Source organism: Cupressus sempervirens, chromosome 10 (assembly GCF_028749045.1).
Source record: "Cupressus sempervirens isolate cs-2001-9-10 chromosome 10, ASM2874904v1, whole genome shotgun sequence".
Classification (NCBI taxonomy): domain Eukaryota; kingdom Viridiplantae; phylum Streptophyta; class Pinopsida; order Cupressales; family Cupressaceae; genus Cupressus; species Cupressus sempervirens.
This window is the reverse complement of record NC_143127.1, coordinates 70,566,415-70,584,399: the sequence shown is the minus strand read 5'-3', so window position 1 is coordinate 70,584,399 and position 17,985 is coordinate 70,566,415. Positions and strand designations below refer to the sequence as shown.

The following is a 17,985-nucleotide window of genomic DNA, read 5'->3' as shown; positions in this document are numbered from 1 at the left end:
TCCTTCACCCATACTGTCAAAGCAGAAGAGTTTTAAAAAAATTATGTCTCAGTCAAGTTTGGTCTATTTTAATTCTAGGTCTAAGTCCTCCCTAGAATAGGTTATCTTTGTTGGGTTTCCCTGCCACTGCCTTCTTTCTCTAAGTCAGGTGGGTTGTTTTTAAAAGTCTCTTCATATTGGGTAGGTTATAGATCCCAACCTGGCAAGGAAAATATGCTCCTATTGATGTTTCTTCTAAAGAAAAATGAGGATCAAAAGTCACATGAATCTATTTGAATAGCATCTTGAAGGATTTCATATTTCTAATTGCTTTAGGCTTAAGAAGTCTCCAGAATTACAGAACTGGAATGAAATGTATTGTTATTTCAGTTGCATTCCACATGATATTATGATCTGTAGGCTCAAGATATATAAAGTATTTCAAAGGAATGCATTTCAAGTGATAATTGGACTTTGGAGAAACATTTCAATATTAACTTATGCTTTAATTCCAATTCTTTAGAGGAGTCTTCCAAAATAACTAAAGTGATCACCTAGTGATGATATATTGTTTATCTCAATATCAAGAAGGTGATAGCATTGCATTTTCTAATTTGATATTAACTTCAAGAGAAAAATTTGGGGTAGTCAGAGATTGAATTGTATTTAGTTTCTTTTGGAGATGAAGAAAATGAAATTGTGTATGTTTTTTACCCCACAACTCTACCAGCATTTATATTGTGACTTATTAGTTAACAGGGTTCACTATGAGTATAATGGAGATGCTCTAGTTATTCTAGCATATATGCCTGATAGGGAAGATGGAGAAAATAAAGTTGGGAACACTTTGCCATCACAATAGGGATGTGCCCAAAGACCAGAGGTACATATAGTGACTTGGAAAAATGAAGATGTTGCAAAAATGAACTTCCAATAAATGGATTTGAGCATTTCAAGGCTATAGATTATCTTCTCACACATGCTTCTTTCTCAAGAAGCAGTGGTGCAGGAGGGCAGTGGGCTCCTAGGGAGGAACCCCTATACTATATATTTTTTCCTAAAGGTGTAATCATTGTGAAGCCTAGGGATGTAGATGACCATATAGTTTGGCTTCTTCAACATTGACAGCATGAAAAAGCACTAGCTGCAATTGAAGCTAGAAAAGCTCGAATCGAACTTCTTGATGAGGTGGGTTCAAAATATCTTCATTTCTTGGAAAGACAATATGCTAAAGAAATTGCTTTGTGCCCAAAATTGTTGCATGGATTTTCAATGGCATGGGAGAGATGGTGTTTTAATTTGCACATGATCGGCAGCTACCCCTTTTGGTACCTTACATCCGCGCCAATAATCCTCAACTATGGGATACTGTATATGAGGTAGCTCTCATAGCTCTAGCTACAAATCTAGCATTCCATAAACAACTATTTCCAACAATTCAAACTTGGCCATCATCTATATATAGTGCATCCATGGTCATTGATGCTATTAAACCACAGTTAATTATGAGCTCTACAACTTCCACTTTGAGAGAGGCTCTTGTTGATTTGTATGTCATTAATAAACAATATGAGAAGACTTTTGCAATATATGAAAATCTGAGGAAGCTTGGCATATTTGAATTGATTTAGGAGCACAATGTTTATGAATTTTTTTTTTATAGGGCAAGGCAAAAGCTCTAATAAATTTAGATTTCAAAAGAGTTGTAGTGTTACTTGTCCAACAACGAAAGTTTATCCCACCATCTGATGTAGTTTCATAGTTGTGGGAGTTTGGCAATGATAAGACACACAGATTATACCTGCATGAATATTTACATGCACTCTTTGAGATAGATCCTAATGCAGGGGAATAATTCCATGGCCTTTAGGTAGAGCTTTGTGCAGAATATGAGCCCAGATTGCTTCTCCCATTCATCCGCAGCAGCCAACATTACTCGCTTGACAAGGCTTATGAGATTTTTATCTGAAGAGGTATTATAAAAGAGAAAGTATTTATTCTTAGGAGGATGGGAAATTCAAGGAAGTCTCTCACACTTATCATAAATAAATTGGAAGATTGGAACATGCTATAAAGTTTGTCACAATGCAACATGATGATGATCTATGGGAGGAGCTGATTAAGCAAAGCCTTGGCAATCTAGAAATGGTTGGAATGTTACTGGAGAACATAGTGGGTAATCTAGATCCACTTCATACTATAAATATGGTACCAAATGGTTTGCATATCCCAACGTTAAGGGATTGGCTTGTCAAAATTATCACAGATTATCACACAAAAACTTCACTTCAGCATGGTTGCAATGACATTCTAAAGGCTGACTGTGTGAACCTACAGGTGAAATATTATTATGAGGTCATCATGTTATTTACATTGGAAGTAGGGAAGATGATTTTAATGCAAATAAGCATCAAGTTAGAGATGACAGAGGACTAAGAAATGGGAAGAGTACAGCAAAGAACTTGAGTTCAAGGGCCACGAGGAGGTGTCAATTTGCAAGGTTATGATGAATTCTTTCTCTGTTCATGGATAGAAGCTTTCAAGTGCTTGTAAAATATCTTCAATATTTGGTTGAGTAGTCATGGTATTATAGACTAGATTATATTAATTTAATAAAGGTATATTTAGTTCATTTTATTGAGCAAGGTTAGATGAAGGGACAAAGTCATTTTAGTTCCTCTTAGTTGTAATTTCGTAGTCACTTGTCACATGCCCTTTTGAATTATGGAAGTTGAAATACTTTGTATTCCCATGAATGTTGTACATTTTTAAACTCTATATATACTATTGAAGAAGATAATAACAAAGGAGGGGGGTGGGGGAGGGGGGGTCAACAAATTATTGATGTAATGGACTTGATGTTGTAGAGTCAATAGAAGGGTGTTTTATATCAATGATTTTATGTTCCATTTAGTTAGTTAATTTTTGCTTCTATGTTTCTTTCTTTTAAATCCGAATTACAGAAGGAAAGAAAATATATTTCATTCTTTTGTTATGAGGATATGAATTAACCAAAGTAGGATGTGCTTTGGGATATTCAGGAGAGGATTCATTGGAAGTTCTTGATCATTTCATCTATATTTTTGTTGATAGTTTTTGTAGTTTAGTTGATGCTAAGTATATGGATTCATAAGATTTGTGAGTTCTATTGCTTGGTTTGTAGATTAGTAAGTTTTTCTTGCCTAAATTAAGTTCTAGTTAGGCTTAATTTGGTTTTCCTCTTTTTCTCTTAGGTTAAGAGCATACCCCACATTAGTTTTAGGAACAAAACATAATTCCTTGAACATCATTCACATAGGGAGCTATAACTACCAATTCAAAGAGAAGCTGGTAATTAGAGAATGGATTTTCAACTATTGTAAATAGATATTGTTCATCATTCAAGCATTAAGAGTCATATTTTTAGAGGAAACAAGAAAGGACAAATATGTTTACCAACACACTATTTGTAGATAGGGAAGTGATAAAATGTTATAGATGTAGATCAAACTTGGAGTGTGGATAACTCTAACATGATAGTTTGATAATTTTAGGACAAGATCTCATGTGAGGATTCACAAAGAACCACACGAGAAGGCACAATGAATCAGGCAAAGATTCAGAACAACAATTTTGAACCAATTTTCTCGCTTGAGGACTTACACAAAGTCACCTGAGGATTTGACAGTTTGACAAAAAGATAGAATTTTGGCATTAGTAAATAGTTTTGGAAATATCTCACATGGAGATTTTTAGATATTCATGCAAGGAACTATAGAGAACCCTATGAGGAAGTGCTGATAGGGAGTTTTCTCGTGTGAAAATTTGCAAGACTGGGCACGAGGAAAGGACTAGACCAATAGTTTTTTACTAAACTTGAATAGATTTTCAATGGTTTCAATAGTTCTAAATAGAAGGCTAATTTCATTTACAAGTTTTAGATAGATATTAGCATAGTTTTCAAGTTTTGGAAATCATGTCATTTTTCAAAAGGATAGTTGTTCTCAAGCATGGGAAGCAAGCAGTAGTCACAAACAATCCAACCAAGAGAAAAGAAACTCAGAAGGATGGTGGAGTCTTGACCTTTTTTTTGTTTGATAGATTTGGATAAGTTTAAATACTCAAAAAAGACACACTTTATCCCTAAAACCAAAAATGGTAGAGGAAACAAAACCTTTGTCTCACAACTTGTGTGCATGTGTTCACCTCACACAACTGTGTCACCCCACTAGAGGGCACCCATATTTTTGGTGTATTCCAAGGACTCAATAACATATACATTGAATGAACACCCTTGTGGTAGGGGTCAAGCATGTATACCACCTTCTAGCATCCAAGTACATGCCTATGGTGAGTATCTATAGGGGAGATTCTTCCCCCTCCTTGCACAAAGATTATGCCTCCTTTGAGAGGTGAACCAAGTAGAAACTAACTAAGAGGTTTTTACTTGGGTTCCATTCATATTAACCCTTGGTGGCTTTGCAAATGAAGTTGAGGCTAGAAACCCACACTAGCATCTATAAGTGCACACACTTGACTAGCAAGTATGGGGCTAGCATTGGCCAATGCAGTATACAAAGCCTCTTTTTGATATGCAATATCAAAATGAAGAAGAGGGAATTAAAATGGCTCTAGAGTCTTTTGCTCAACAAAGCTTCTTTATTATAGTGAGTTAGAATCTTTGGTGAAAGGAGTGTGCTCACTTGGGTCATTCCCCAAGGTTGGATCACTCTGATGGGCCCTCCAAAAGGGTGACTCAAACTAATGGTTTGGATCTAAGGGTCCAAGTTTTTGATTTCACTCAAGGGGAAAGAGCATACTCCTCTACCTCATCACTTTACCAAAACATGCAAAACATATGCATCACTGAGTTAGCTTATCGATCCTAACTCGTCCTTTCTCAAGATTTTGATTTCCTAAAAGGAAGTCATCATCCCTTCATAGAAAAGACTCATACAAGAGAACCACTAACTTTCTTGCTTTCCTCAGGTACTGTCTTTCAAAGGCGTCTAAGTTTTTTATTTACTTTTGGGCATCACTTCCAAGTAGTAAAGAACATACTCCCCTATTCTTTTGTCTAGAACCCTATGAAGTTCACAAGCCCTATTAAACTATGTGTAAGAAAGAAATAAAGAAAATAGAATGCTTAAGTGGGTTTGAATTGATTCTTTGACATGCATATCTTTGACAAACATCCTGCAATCAAATGGTCAGGTCTATTTCAAGGTTTGTGGTAAGGTGTCTTTAACAACAGTCCTACAAACAATTGTTAAGCTATTGAAAATCAATAATCATAAATGAAATTATTTAGAAACTACTGTTATTTAAATCATCATAAGAAAATGGAATCTGAAAGCTCCATTTTGCAATTACTGATGCAAAATTTTGTGTAAAATCCTGCATAGGCCCGCGCAAGAAAATGGTGTGTAAAGCATGAGAAACCATGCAATTATACACTTTTTCACATGAGGAAGTGCAGTAAAGGGAGTGAAATCTTAGTTTCTTCACACAAGAATGAGACTTTTCATGTGATAAACTAGAATACTATTCAGACAATAGTGATAGAATATTAAAAATATATAGAAAAGGGAATTGATGAGGCCATAAATTTGATTTCTCGGCCTCACGGTGGATGCCAAAAATGCATGCAAGAAATGTGGCCCTTGGTCTTCACACACACTTCAACATGATCCTTATCTAAGGGATCATTCCAGAATGAACATGGGATTGTTCATTCAAAATGTCCAACAGTTCGATCTATTTCCTCCTAACTAGAATGATTATGGTATTGCTCTCAAGTTGAGAAGCTAGCAACCAAACATCTAGAATGAAGGATTTTATAAAGCTAGATGAGATGCGATTAAGGCTAAATGTATGCAATTAATCTAGAAATAAAGGAAAGCAAATTATGTTATATGTATGAATTTTAAACTATAATGATATTAATATGTAAGAAATTTAAGCTAAGAATGCAAGAGAAATTTAATATGTATGAAATTTAAGCTAAGAATGCTATATATTTATAAATTTCCCTATATTTATGTATTCATCTCCTTGTCATCTAGAATATTTTTCCCCACTCTACTATTTTCTCCATCTTAGAAAATTGGGGTAATACCATTTTGTTGTTGTCTACTCTTAAGAGACAAGTCAAAATTAAGACATGACACAAGATATCAATAAAATGGACCTATAATTCCATGGTTCAACATGAACATTTCTATATGAATTCTCTTATAGATATTAGAACTTCATTATGTGATTGTTAATGCAACCATTGGAACTCTTATTTGTAATACCCCAAAATTGGCTCATTGCCATGATCATCAATTCTGGTCTATTCTAATCAATCCTAAGCCCTATTCTAATAGGAAATTCTCATTCTGCTACTCACTACTTGACTTAATTGTCAGATGCAGAAAACTCTAATCTACATTCATCATGCTCATTATTTAATCCCTATAGTACACACTCATATTAGCCACGTTAAACCTATTTGATTTCAATTTAATTTAATCTAAAGTATTCATACTTTATTAAATTAAATTATCTCCTAAGGCTAATGTACTATGGAATTAAATTTATTTAATTTAATAAATATGCCTATTTTAATTAATTAAATGAAATTATTTAATTAAATAGAAAAGCTATTTCTAATTAATTAAGCAAAGTTATTTAATTAAATACGAAGCCATTCCTAATTAATTAAATGAAGTTATTTAATTAAATAAGAAAAGTGTCTCTAATTAATTAAATAAAATTATTTAATTAAATGGAAAAGGTATTTATGAGAGCATATCTCATTTTATTAAATAAATATTCTTTCTAATTCTTCTCTTTAGTTCAAAAATGGAAATTCCTAGATAACTACTGATCAAATTAGAAGTGACCCAAATCGCTTGCTCTCACACTGAAGTCTATCTAAGTTGACTGACTCTTACACTCAGATCTAAGCCAGTTAACTCCCTCTAATTTGGGAATCTTCCACCTTAATTGAACCTCATCTTCAATCTTGACTGTTGATTGAAATTGATCTCAACCGTTGATGGATTCCAAGAAAGTCTATTTAAGAGACCCTCATTTCCTCATTACAGTTGAATTGTGCACTCATTTACTCATCATTAGCATACACTCTCATTTCTTAGATTAAGAATCATTTTTAGTATAATATGCATATGCTCTAATATAGTTTCTTTTATATGTATTTAGACTAAATTGCATATACCATTCTAGATTACTTTGCATCTCCATATAGATTTAGTTACATCTTTAAATCCTTCATTCTTAGAGGGTCTGGTTGCCTAAGCCTCATCTCTGAGGATATTAAATAGGAAAAATCCTTCTAGATAGAAGGTGATAGGTCGGTCTGTCAGACCTCTTGGATAAACAACTCAATTTTTATTCTAGGATTATTCTGTAGGTAATGACCATGTCGAAGTGTTTGTGAGGTTTAGAGGCCCACAATTCACAGGTACATCTCTTATCTATAATTGTTCTTGTAGCCAAGATAGAACAAAGTAACTTCTTATTTTTTTCTAAGAAGTATGTTTTTGTTATATATTTCATTCTAGATTAGTTGACACAAGGCTAAGGTGTCCTAAGGAGGGAACCCCAAGCTACCCTTGTTGAGAGTTACACACAAAATCTTAATCAAATACACAACAAGGAACAAGAGGCCATATGTAGCATTCAATAGGTATAATTAATTAACTTCACATAAAAATATAGTAACATACCCATCTATGAGACCTTCGAGGTTGTGGCAAATAAGAATTACAATTTAGATTCCAAGATTGAATCCTTTATCTTCTCTTCTCTAAGATATATCAAAACTATATAGAACTACTTCATTACACCTAACCAGGCTTCTTATATAGCTAGTTAAGCCACAATTTGCTAGTCAAGCATTTAATTACATTATAATTCCAATCTTGGAAGAATAAACCAAAACCCAAGAAAAGGACAACATAAGATAATGTTCACTTAAGGATAGGTCCACACAAGACTTAAGAGTCAGCTCCCAACTATGTAAGATGCCACATCATCACACAAAACTACATGAACAAAAACCACATGCCTTGTTGGATGAAAACTATAGGAAATTGAGATCATGAAGAATGACACAAAAATAAAAAAATATGAAACATTAGAATGTGTGCACTAAGGAGAAGGATCTAGGATAGGTCCTCAACATGACATCAACTATGCACAACCTAAAACCAAAATTAGCAATGGCTACTTCGTGAACAACAAATGGATATAGAAACCAAGAAATATTTTTTTGGTTGATGCAAGATTGTTCAAACGCCCAAGATACTCCTACATCAAACACCTAGGGTTAATAAAGAACTAATATCCACATTAGGAATTATTAATATTCTGACTTGAATCATAAAGATCCAACTTAGCTTGTGTAGTCCAAGAATTTTCTTCAACTAGTTTTTTTGTCCACTTAACTAGATATTCCATGCAATCTTTTCCTCTAGTACTCTTTCTTATTCTTCTATTCAAGATCCTCTTGATGTTTTATGTCTTCTTCTTAGGATAATCCATGTTGTATTTTGATTCATTGTCTAATTCAAAAAACTCAAAGATATCACCAATATTGAATATAGGTGAAATATCCATATCTTCTTGCAATTCAACTTCAAAAGCATTTCCATCTTCAAACTTTCTCAGAATCTTACAAGGACCAAATTTTTTCTCTTTCATCTTATTGTAGGTGTCAACTAGAAATATGTTCTTCTTCAAATGAATCATTACCTCATCTCCAACTTTAAAATATTTATGTCTCCTCCTCTTATCTGCCTTCTATTTGTATTTCAAATTATTGTCCTTCAAATTCTCTTTCACTTCCTCATGCAAAATATTCATGAAATATGCAAATTCCTTACCTTGAGCACTCCTTTTATCATCAACCAAATCCCTTAATTCAATAGTTCCTCTAGGATTAATTCTAGTAACAATCTCAAAAGGTGTCTTCTTAGTGCTTCTATTCACATAATTGTTATATGCAAACTTTGCTTGTGCCAAAACCAAATCCCAATTAGCTAGCTTATCTCCAAACAAACATCTTAACAAGTTACCCAACTTCTATTCACAACCTTAGCCTATCCATATTTTCACAGATGATATGTAGAACTAAACTTCAACTCTATATTCAAATTCTTCCAAAGTATTTTCCAAAAATAACCAGTAAACTTAGTATCTCTTTCTAAAACAATAGTCTTAGGAAAACCATAAAATCTTACCACTTCCTTAAATAATAATTCATCCATATGTATTACATCATATGTGTTCCTATAAGGTATGTATGAGTCATCTTTGAAAATCTATTAACTACTACAAAAATACAATCATTACCTCTCTGAGTTCTAGGAAAACTAAGAACAAAGTCCATATTGATATTTTCCCAAGGTTTACTAGGAACAAGAGGCCATATGAAGTTGGGATCCAACTCCTAACTCTCATGTGGAACTATCCTTACGTGTGTGTGATATTATGTTGTTCTTTTCTTAGGTTTTGGTTTACTCTTCTTGTTGGAAATATAGGATAGGCTAGGTCATTGAGAGGGGAGGGGTGAATCAAGAACCAATAAAACTTAATCTTATTTAACCAATTGATCCTTCATATATATTCTACTCTAATTGCATGCATGAAAGAACAAAATCATTAAAACATTCATAACATATTGACACAATATATGGTGACCTAGAAACCTTCCAAATAGAAAGTAAAATTGGGGTGGGGATGATACCCACAAGCTTTAGTACTATAGTATAAAGTTGATCAGTTAAGGCTTACAATTGATCACTTCTGATGATCTTCCCTATTAGGAGCAATAAGGACTATTAGGTCCACCTTTTTAAAGGATATACAAAACATACGATGAAGTATGCACTCGATAAAGATATTTTCAAAAGATTGTTAAGTCTACCTTGTGAAAGGATTTAACTGATACACCTGTTAGGATGAACCAGTGGCTAATCTTTAATCTACAACTCTGATTTCCTGGTTAAGATTCCTTTGAAGTGTAATAATCACCTTATGATAGATAAATATTTTTTTCTCCTTATACTACTTGTAGCCTTCTCAATTTGCACTTCTACTCAAATGATTGATTTCTATATTCATTTATTCATCTTTGGATGAGATACAATACATTTCATATATAACAATCCAAATTACAATTCATCAAAGTCAGCTATAACACAAGTTTCACCAAAATACACAAAGTCAACTCAATTGTTGGCACTCAAGTTTTGAAGACAAACTTGTGAGGATCTGATACTTGGCAACCAATGTCAATACTTGGCATCATCATGCTCTCGATAGATGTAGAAGCTCAGTTCATACTAATCACTTCCAAGTAGTCTAAACTTGGTCAGCACTAGTGACTTGGTGAACACTATGAAACTCATCATATAAACTAAATCACTTGGTTGACACTACATGGCTTAATAAACACTAACACTATCAGCTTGGTATAAACTAAATCACTTGGTTGACACTTCCTGGCTTGGTTAACACTAGATTCACATCACTAATACTGTGAACTTGGTAGACACTAGAGACCATGGTTGACACTGTGTAACTCGGTTAATACTATGAAACTTAGTTTGCACTGTCACTTATCAATTTATTAGATACTACTTAGTGTGAAGTAAATACTGATTCTAGAACTCGGTATCAACTATAGATCTTAGTAGAACCTAGATTGCTTGGTTAACATTGTAAACTACAAGATAAGTTCAGTAGCTGCTAACCTTTTGACTAAGTGTGAGTCACTCATAAAAAAACTTGACCATAATTTCAACACTTCCAAGATTGGACCTATAATGTAATTAAATTCTTGACTAGATGACTTTTGGTTTAGCTAGCTATATAAGAAGCTTAGTTAGGTGTATTTGAGGTAGATCTTGGTAGTTTAGATAGATATTAGAGAAGAGAAGATAGAAGATGCGAGCTTGGACTCTAAATTATAATTCTTATTTTATATAAGGCCACAAACCAGAAAGCCTTACAGTTAGGCATGTTGATATATTTTTATGAAAATTTAAATAATTACACCTATTTAATGCTACATATGGCCTTTTGTTCCTTTTTATTAGTAATCTTCCATGTGTAACTCTCAGAAAGTGAAACATGGGGTTCTCTCCTTGGGACACCTTAACCTTGTGTCATTAGTTTTTGATTTTTCTAATATGATTATAGTTTCATTATATGTTTAAATATTAGATATTTAAAACTAAAACATTTTATTCCTTTAGAAAAACATTAACTTTACAGCAAAACAATTTTTCTTTTGGGTAGAATTCAAGTCTTCTACAAGAAGAAGATGATCTTGAAGATACAAATCTAGAATATTTTGGTTTTGATCTAGGTCACATGGTAGAGGATAATGTTTATTTAGATACTAAGATTGATGATGATGACCATGTTGGTCATGAGGCACTTCATCAAACTAAAGGATATAAAATTGGCACTAATCATTCTAAGGGTGGTTCTTGATCTCGACTTGGTCAAATCTCCTTTTGTTTTCCATTTATCATTTTGACTTATGTCCACTATTGGACATATATCATTCACACATTTTTTTGGTCTATTGGCATATTAGACTTCCAATTATTTTAGTTATATATGATGATCTTATTGGTTTTGACTTGTTAATTTATATATATTGAAAGTGGTTGATTATTTTAATTTTCTTCTTGGGATTGATTTTGTCAGATTTAATTAAATTCTTAAAAAAATTGTGTGTGTCTTCTTGGTATTGACATGGAGTTCAAAATTAGAATAAAGCATATTGAATTAATAATAAATGGAGTTAAAATAAAAAGCAATTTCATATGTTAAAAGGAAGCAATAATTGATTCCAACCTAGAAGAAAAATATATTAGTTTAATAAGAAATGGAATTAAAATTGTTGGTAAATAGATTTTTGACTATAAAATTACCTTTAGAAATAACCCTATTTTCCTTGTGAACAGTGACAATTGTACCAATAGTTGGAGAGATTGCAACCACTCACTATCAGATTACAACCTTCATGAGTCCTCTATGTTGTAGAGGGGTAGTTGTCTCGTATGATGGATGTACCTAATTTTTCAACATGAAGATGTATTCAAACTTGAAGGTTAGAGAGAAATCTACCAATGATGAATGCACTAAATAACTTCAAAGTTTCTTTAGATTAACATAAATTGATAATAAAGATAATCAAGAACTATTCTTAAAGATAATCATTATTACTATGTTGACTTAGGATTCATGAAAATTTGTATAATACCATAAAAACATTCACTGCAAAGAGGATCAACAATTTTACACATCAACAATTCAAATTTTAGAAAAAGAACTCAAATGTGTTTTCCTTTATTTTATTACATCAAGAACATAAGAGGAATTTTCACTTACAAAGACAAAATCTATACACACTTTCCAAAAATTATCTCATCATAAAAATTCTAACATGAGTGTTTCCAAATTATACACTCTGAAAGGTCCCCATGTATAAAGCAAAAAGGTCCCTTATATAGACCTGAGGTTAAGAGTGACTCTTCTATGGTTAAAAACTACCTCTCAATTATGTGATTTTGGTGAGGTTAATTAACCTCTATAAAATCAACCCTAGAATATTAGCTATCATAGATTACAAAGATATAAAAATAAAACCATTTCATCACATGAAGGATAAGGTATTGGCCTTATCAAAATGACATGCATAAGAGAATCACTCATTCTTTAGTAAAACTGGACTCTATCGAATCACAAAGCTTCCAATTCAAATAGAACTATATCTTTAAATTCCACTTAGATCTACAAGGGTATTATTAGTGGAAAATATTATTTCCCTCATGTGTCATGGTCTTCTGAACACAAGAAATATTTTTAAAAACTAAACTAAATTTTCCATTAATAATGCTTTGATAATTGCTTGAGCACTCTCTTCTCATAGAATGATTTCAAACCTTGCCCATCCATTTTACTTGGATAATAAATGTTCAATCATAACTCCCATCTCAACTTTTCATTTAGTAGAAGTCACAGTAAAATACTTCTTAACTTTAAATCTCTTTATAGAGCCTCTGAAAAAATTATTTCTCAACATGATACAAGCTTACCATTTTCATTCTATCTCTTGAGATAGTGATTGTACATTTATATTAAGACAACAATCATTTCACCATTAGCAAGCATGTTTATCAAGATTCTCAAGGTGTTGGATCTTTTCATCCTTTGCACGGAGTGATGACATTTCTCATTCAAACATTCTAATAAATAATGCATGTGTATCTCCCTTTCTATGTTTCTACTTTTAAATGCATCATCTGGCACTAGGGATAATATTTGGTTTGACTTTTTATGATGTGGTTTGGCATCCAAGGTCAATTGTATATGAGTACAATGATTTTATATATACTCACTCCATGCAAAGTGATATGAAAGTTAGTACCGAGCATTTGTAGGTGCCAAGTAGTCAATATGTGTTGAATAAATTTGGTGTTGATCAAATGGTTAATGCTGAGGAGATAGTGTTTGCCAAGTGATTCAAGAGCTGAGCAAATAGAAAAAGAGCACATTTAAGGAAAAGCATTAGAATCCTATCGATGTCAAGTAACCAATCAATGACATGGATGTTTGTAATGGCACAAACTTTTATGTAAACTATTTTTGGCTGACATAATCTTTAATTTTCAATATCAAGAGATAAGGATGGATTCATATCATGTATCCCTATACAACCCATGCAAACAATCAGAAAAAGGGAAGCATTAAGTAGCAATAGAAATCAATTAGAGTTGTTGATTATTATCTAAGATCATCTCCATAATGCATATTTAAAGAGGCAAAACCTAAGGGGGAGTAGAGTGTGAAGACAGATACTAAGGAGAGTATCATGTGTGAAAGAGACATGGAGAAGATGCTTAAGTGAAGGTTAAGCATTGCAAAACTAGTTGATCAGAGAAAAATTAGTTGTAAAGACAAGCAATGAAAGGTTGGAGAAGATACAGTCGATCAAAAGGATTAAGAATCAAATTGTAAAGAGGAGATCTGACATCTAGCAAAAGGGTGCTAATTGAAGGATCAAGTACTGAATTATTTTGATAGGTGATATAGGGTAAATCTTTTAACAAAGTAGTCTTAAAAAACTTTTTTAAATCTCCTAACATATTGCTTACTTAATTATGACTTTAAATCCTTTAGTCAAGGTGAGACCTAACAGTCTTTGTAAGCCTTTAACAGGGAATACCTCTCATAGGGTAGATCATAGATTATGATCAAAACTTTGTAGCCATAATTGGCCACAATTTATTACTGCAATAGTGAAGATTTGTGGGTGTCATCCCCAACCTAGTTTTACCTTCTCCTTGGAGGGTTTCTAGGTAAACAAAATATTTTGTGTTATGTGTTGATTTACATTATGCTATGGATGTGATGCATGTTATATATTTCAGTTTACATACTAAGTTATGAGATGGATGAATGGTGACATGTTTTCAGGTAGAAGTTTTAAGTTTTGATTCACCCCCCGCCCCCCTAGAACTTACTTTGCCATTTATATTTCCAAAAATAACTAGATCATATTGTGAAGAATGATACATGGGAATTGGTTCCTAGATGTAAAGACAAGAATGTTATATGAACTAAATGGGTATTCAAAAATAAGATGAATGAACAAGGTGAAGTTGTGAGGAATAAAGCAAGATTGGTATGCAAAGGGTATTCACAGAAAGAAGGTATAGATTATGAAGAGACATTTTCCCTTGCTCCCAAAATGGAATTAGTAAGAATGATCCTGGCTTATGCAGAAAATAAGAAGTTTAAAGTGTTTCATATGGATGTAAAGTCATCATTTCTAAATGGGGAACTTGAAGAAGTCTATATTGAGTAGCCCAAAGGATTTCCTTTGACAGAAGAAAAGGATATGGTTTTTGACAATTGGATAATGAAGATATTTAATTATTGTCATTTATAGAAATACATGATGTACATGCTTGCAAGAAACCTTGCAAATAAAGATACTTAGCTTTTGGTACTTAGAAAATTGTCTAAGTATGAATTTGGTTTACAGCAGTGTATAGTTTTGTATGTAACTTGTTAATGACATCATATTATGGCTAGTGAAGTTATATGGAGATAGTATACATGTTGATGATGATGTGTATAACCTTGGACATTAGTAAAAACTGTACAAAAAAGAGATATTTGTGTTTTACTAGTGAAACGGGATAGCAGAATTAAAGGAAAGGAATTATTTTGTTTACAAAATAGTTACTTGACCAATTAGGGCTGACATCCTAGATGTTTACTCTAAGTTGGAAAATTATATTATGGTCTTAGCCGACCTAGTAAAAAATTTTGAAAAGGCATAGTATTTATGCAAAGGACATCTTGCAAAAAGGAAGTGAAGCAATTGTGTGCTATTGTGATATGTGAAATTTCTATAAAGAAACTTATGAAAAGTTGATTGTGTGATCCAATATCAAACTAAGGAAGAATTTATATTCCTAAAGACTAATTACTAGTTTGGGCAGTGAGCTCTTCTTGTAATTATAAGTGCATGTTTGGGAAATGGGCCCATCTTGCATCTATTGTACTACAACTCCTAATAGGGACTCTCTATACTAAATTTTCTCATTGACTCCTAACAAGGTCCATCCTCTAACAAGGAACACATATATCAGTATATTATCTAGTGGGTATCATCTGCACTAGGTTTTTGTCTTGGCCAAGTTTTCATAGTTAACAAAATATGGTGTTATGAGCTATCGTTGTGCATGGTTGTTGTTACTACTTAGCATTACTTTATTACTTTCTTATGTATGGTTCAAAGTAATAAATAATATTTAGTTGGAAAATAAAGTTTTTAAATTACTGAATCACCCTCCCTCTCAGTAATTCCTATTTCTAACAATTGGTAGAAAAGCACAATTATTCAAAAGAGGCTTAATAGCTTGAGTAAGATCCCTATGGATATGGAACAGTTGATGAAGAACCTTGAAGAGGCACTTGAACAAATAAATATCCTTACTGAATAAAGAGATAATTTGAAGGATAGATATGAAGACTCCAAAGTATATATTGGACAACTAAAGGATAAGATTGCACATCTCAAGTCCAAGCCTGAATTTGAAACTAGTGATGAAGATTATTCAAAACTGAAGACAGAGTACAAGATCTTGAAGCATGAACTAAAGATTACCAATCTAAATTTGACTTTGAGGAATGATCCTAGAAATTTTAATCTAATTTGAAGACTAAGAATACAGATCTTAGAGAGAGTCTAGCAAAGAATACACCTAAATTTGAAACATTGAAAAAAGATCATGAAGAACTTCACAAGTACAACACTTTTGTGAAAGGTGGACTAACTCAATGCAAGAAGAAACTTCAGAACCTTTATTCTGGCAGAGAAAATCTTGATGATTCTATGTCAATATAGAGACCTACCTATGATAAGACTGGTCTTGGTTATCTATTGAACATGTTTGCAAAGAAACCTCAAAATAGATTAGATCCAAAAGAAAAAGCTAAATCTGGTGATAAGATTGAATCTAGTCAATATTCTAATAAACCTAAAGAAGTTGGACAAGACAAGGACGTTGATATTTTGGATGAACCAAAGCAAGTGGAATCTCCTAAAGAAACCAAGTATGAATTTAGAGGTAAGTGTTTTTCATGTAATGAAATAGGTCATATGAGAAGAGATTGTACAAATAAGTCATTTAATCATGTTAAATATTTTTATTGTCATAGTTGTCATGGTATGGGTCATAAAGCAATTGATTGTAGGAAACCTAAATATGATAATGATAGAAGGAATAGTAGAATGTTTGGAAATACTAACCCTACAGATAGAAGAAGATCAAATGAAAGGACATCAAAAGAAGGAAGACCTTATGAAGAAAGAATATAGATCATGTGTTATAAGTATAACAACTTTGGACACATAGCTTGGAATTTTCATGCACCAGTTGATGAACAAAATCCTATAAGGAGAACTCCAATATGTCAATTATGTAACAAATTCGGACATATAGTAAAGTATTGTAGAATGGCCACAAACTTTGGAGATAGAAGGAATAATGAAAGAAACTTTAGAAATAGAAGCAATGATGGAAGAAACATTAGAAATGATAGAAGGAACTCTGGAACTAAGAAAGACAATGAGGAACAAAGAAATGTAGTCAGTGAACTTTGAGAAGAACTCAGTGAGGGATTCATAAAAGGATTAGACATCTTAGCAGATAGTTTAGATGATGGTGAGATAGGAAGATCAAAGTTAGTAATCAAGTTTGATTCAACTAAGTTGAATTAAGCTTGTTCACAGCACCAGAATTTGAAAATTTCACTTAGAGATCAAATTATGGGCAACAAAGTTGGGAAAAGGTGTATCAAGAAAATTTTAGATGATATCTAAGATCGCTTAAAATTTGGAGCTTATCGAAACTTGTTATGAAGGAATTAAGAGTTACTATTATTATAGAGAAAGTTAATTTTGTAGCAAAAGATGAAAACTATGTTCTTACTAATAATCTCATAGAAAAAAAAATTTTGGAGCATTGTCATGATGGAAGGAAGCTATGGTAAATGTCAGGTAGCATCTGAAGATTGGATAGAGGATCTTGAGCAGATATTTGAGTTCAAAATGTAATTGATAGCTTTTTCATGTTTGCAAAGTACACAATTAATTCAAGTTTGAATTGATGAATAAAATGGAGTACAGACTTGATTACCACTTCATTGTGATTACATCTAATGCATAGAACACTCAAAAGTTACTTGATAAGGCAATTTTGAAGTAAACCCTATTTTCATTAAAAGTTATTTTATCATTTATTTGTAGAATTTCTTTGATAAGGTTTATATTTATTAGAATCATGGATATGTTAGTAGCTCATAACATTAAGAGTGAGGAGAGACCAGATTTGAAGGCCATTTCCATGAAACCCATAAAAGGAAACCCTAGTTCAGCATTACCCATTACGTCGAACAATGTAGTGTATTTGGAAGATGTAGGAA

General features: G+C 32.6%; 1 pseudogene; it reads left to right on the top strand.

Annotated features, from left to right (window-relative positions):
• Nucleotides 1-670: 670 nt before the first annotated feature.
• LOC149532627 (vacuolar protein sorting-associated protein 41 homolog pseudogene) lies at nucleotides 671-2,486 on the top strand (annotated as a pseudogene).
• The last annotated feature ends 15,499 nt before the right edge of the window (nucleotides 2,487-17,985 follow it).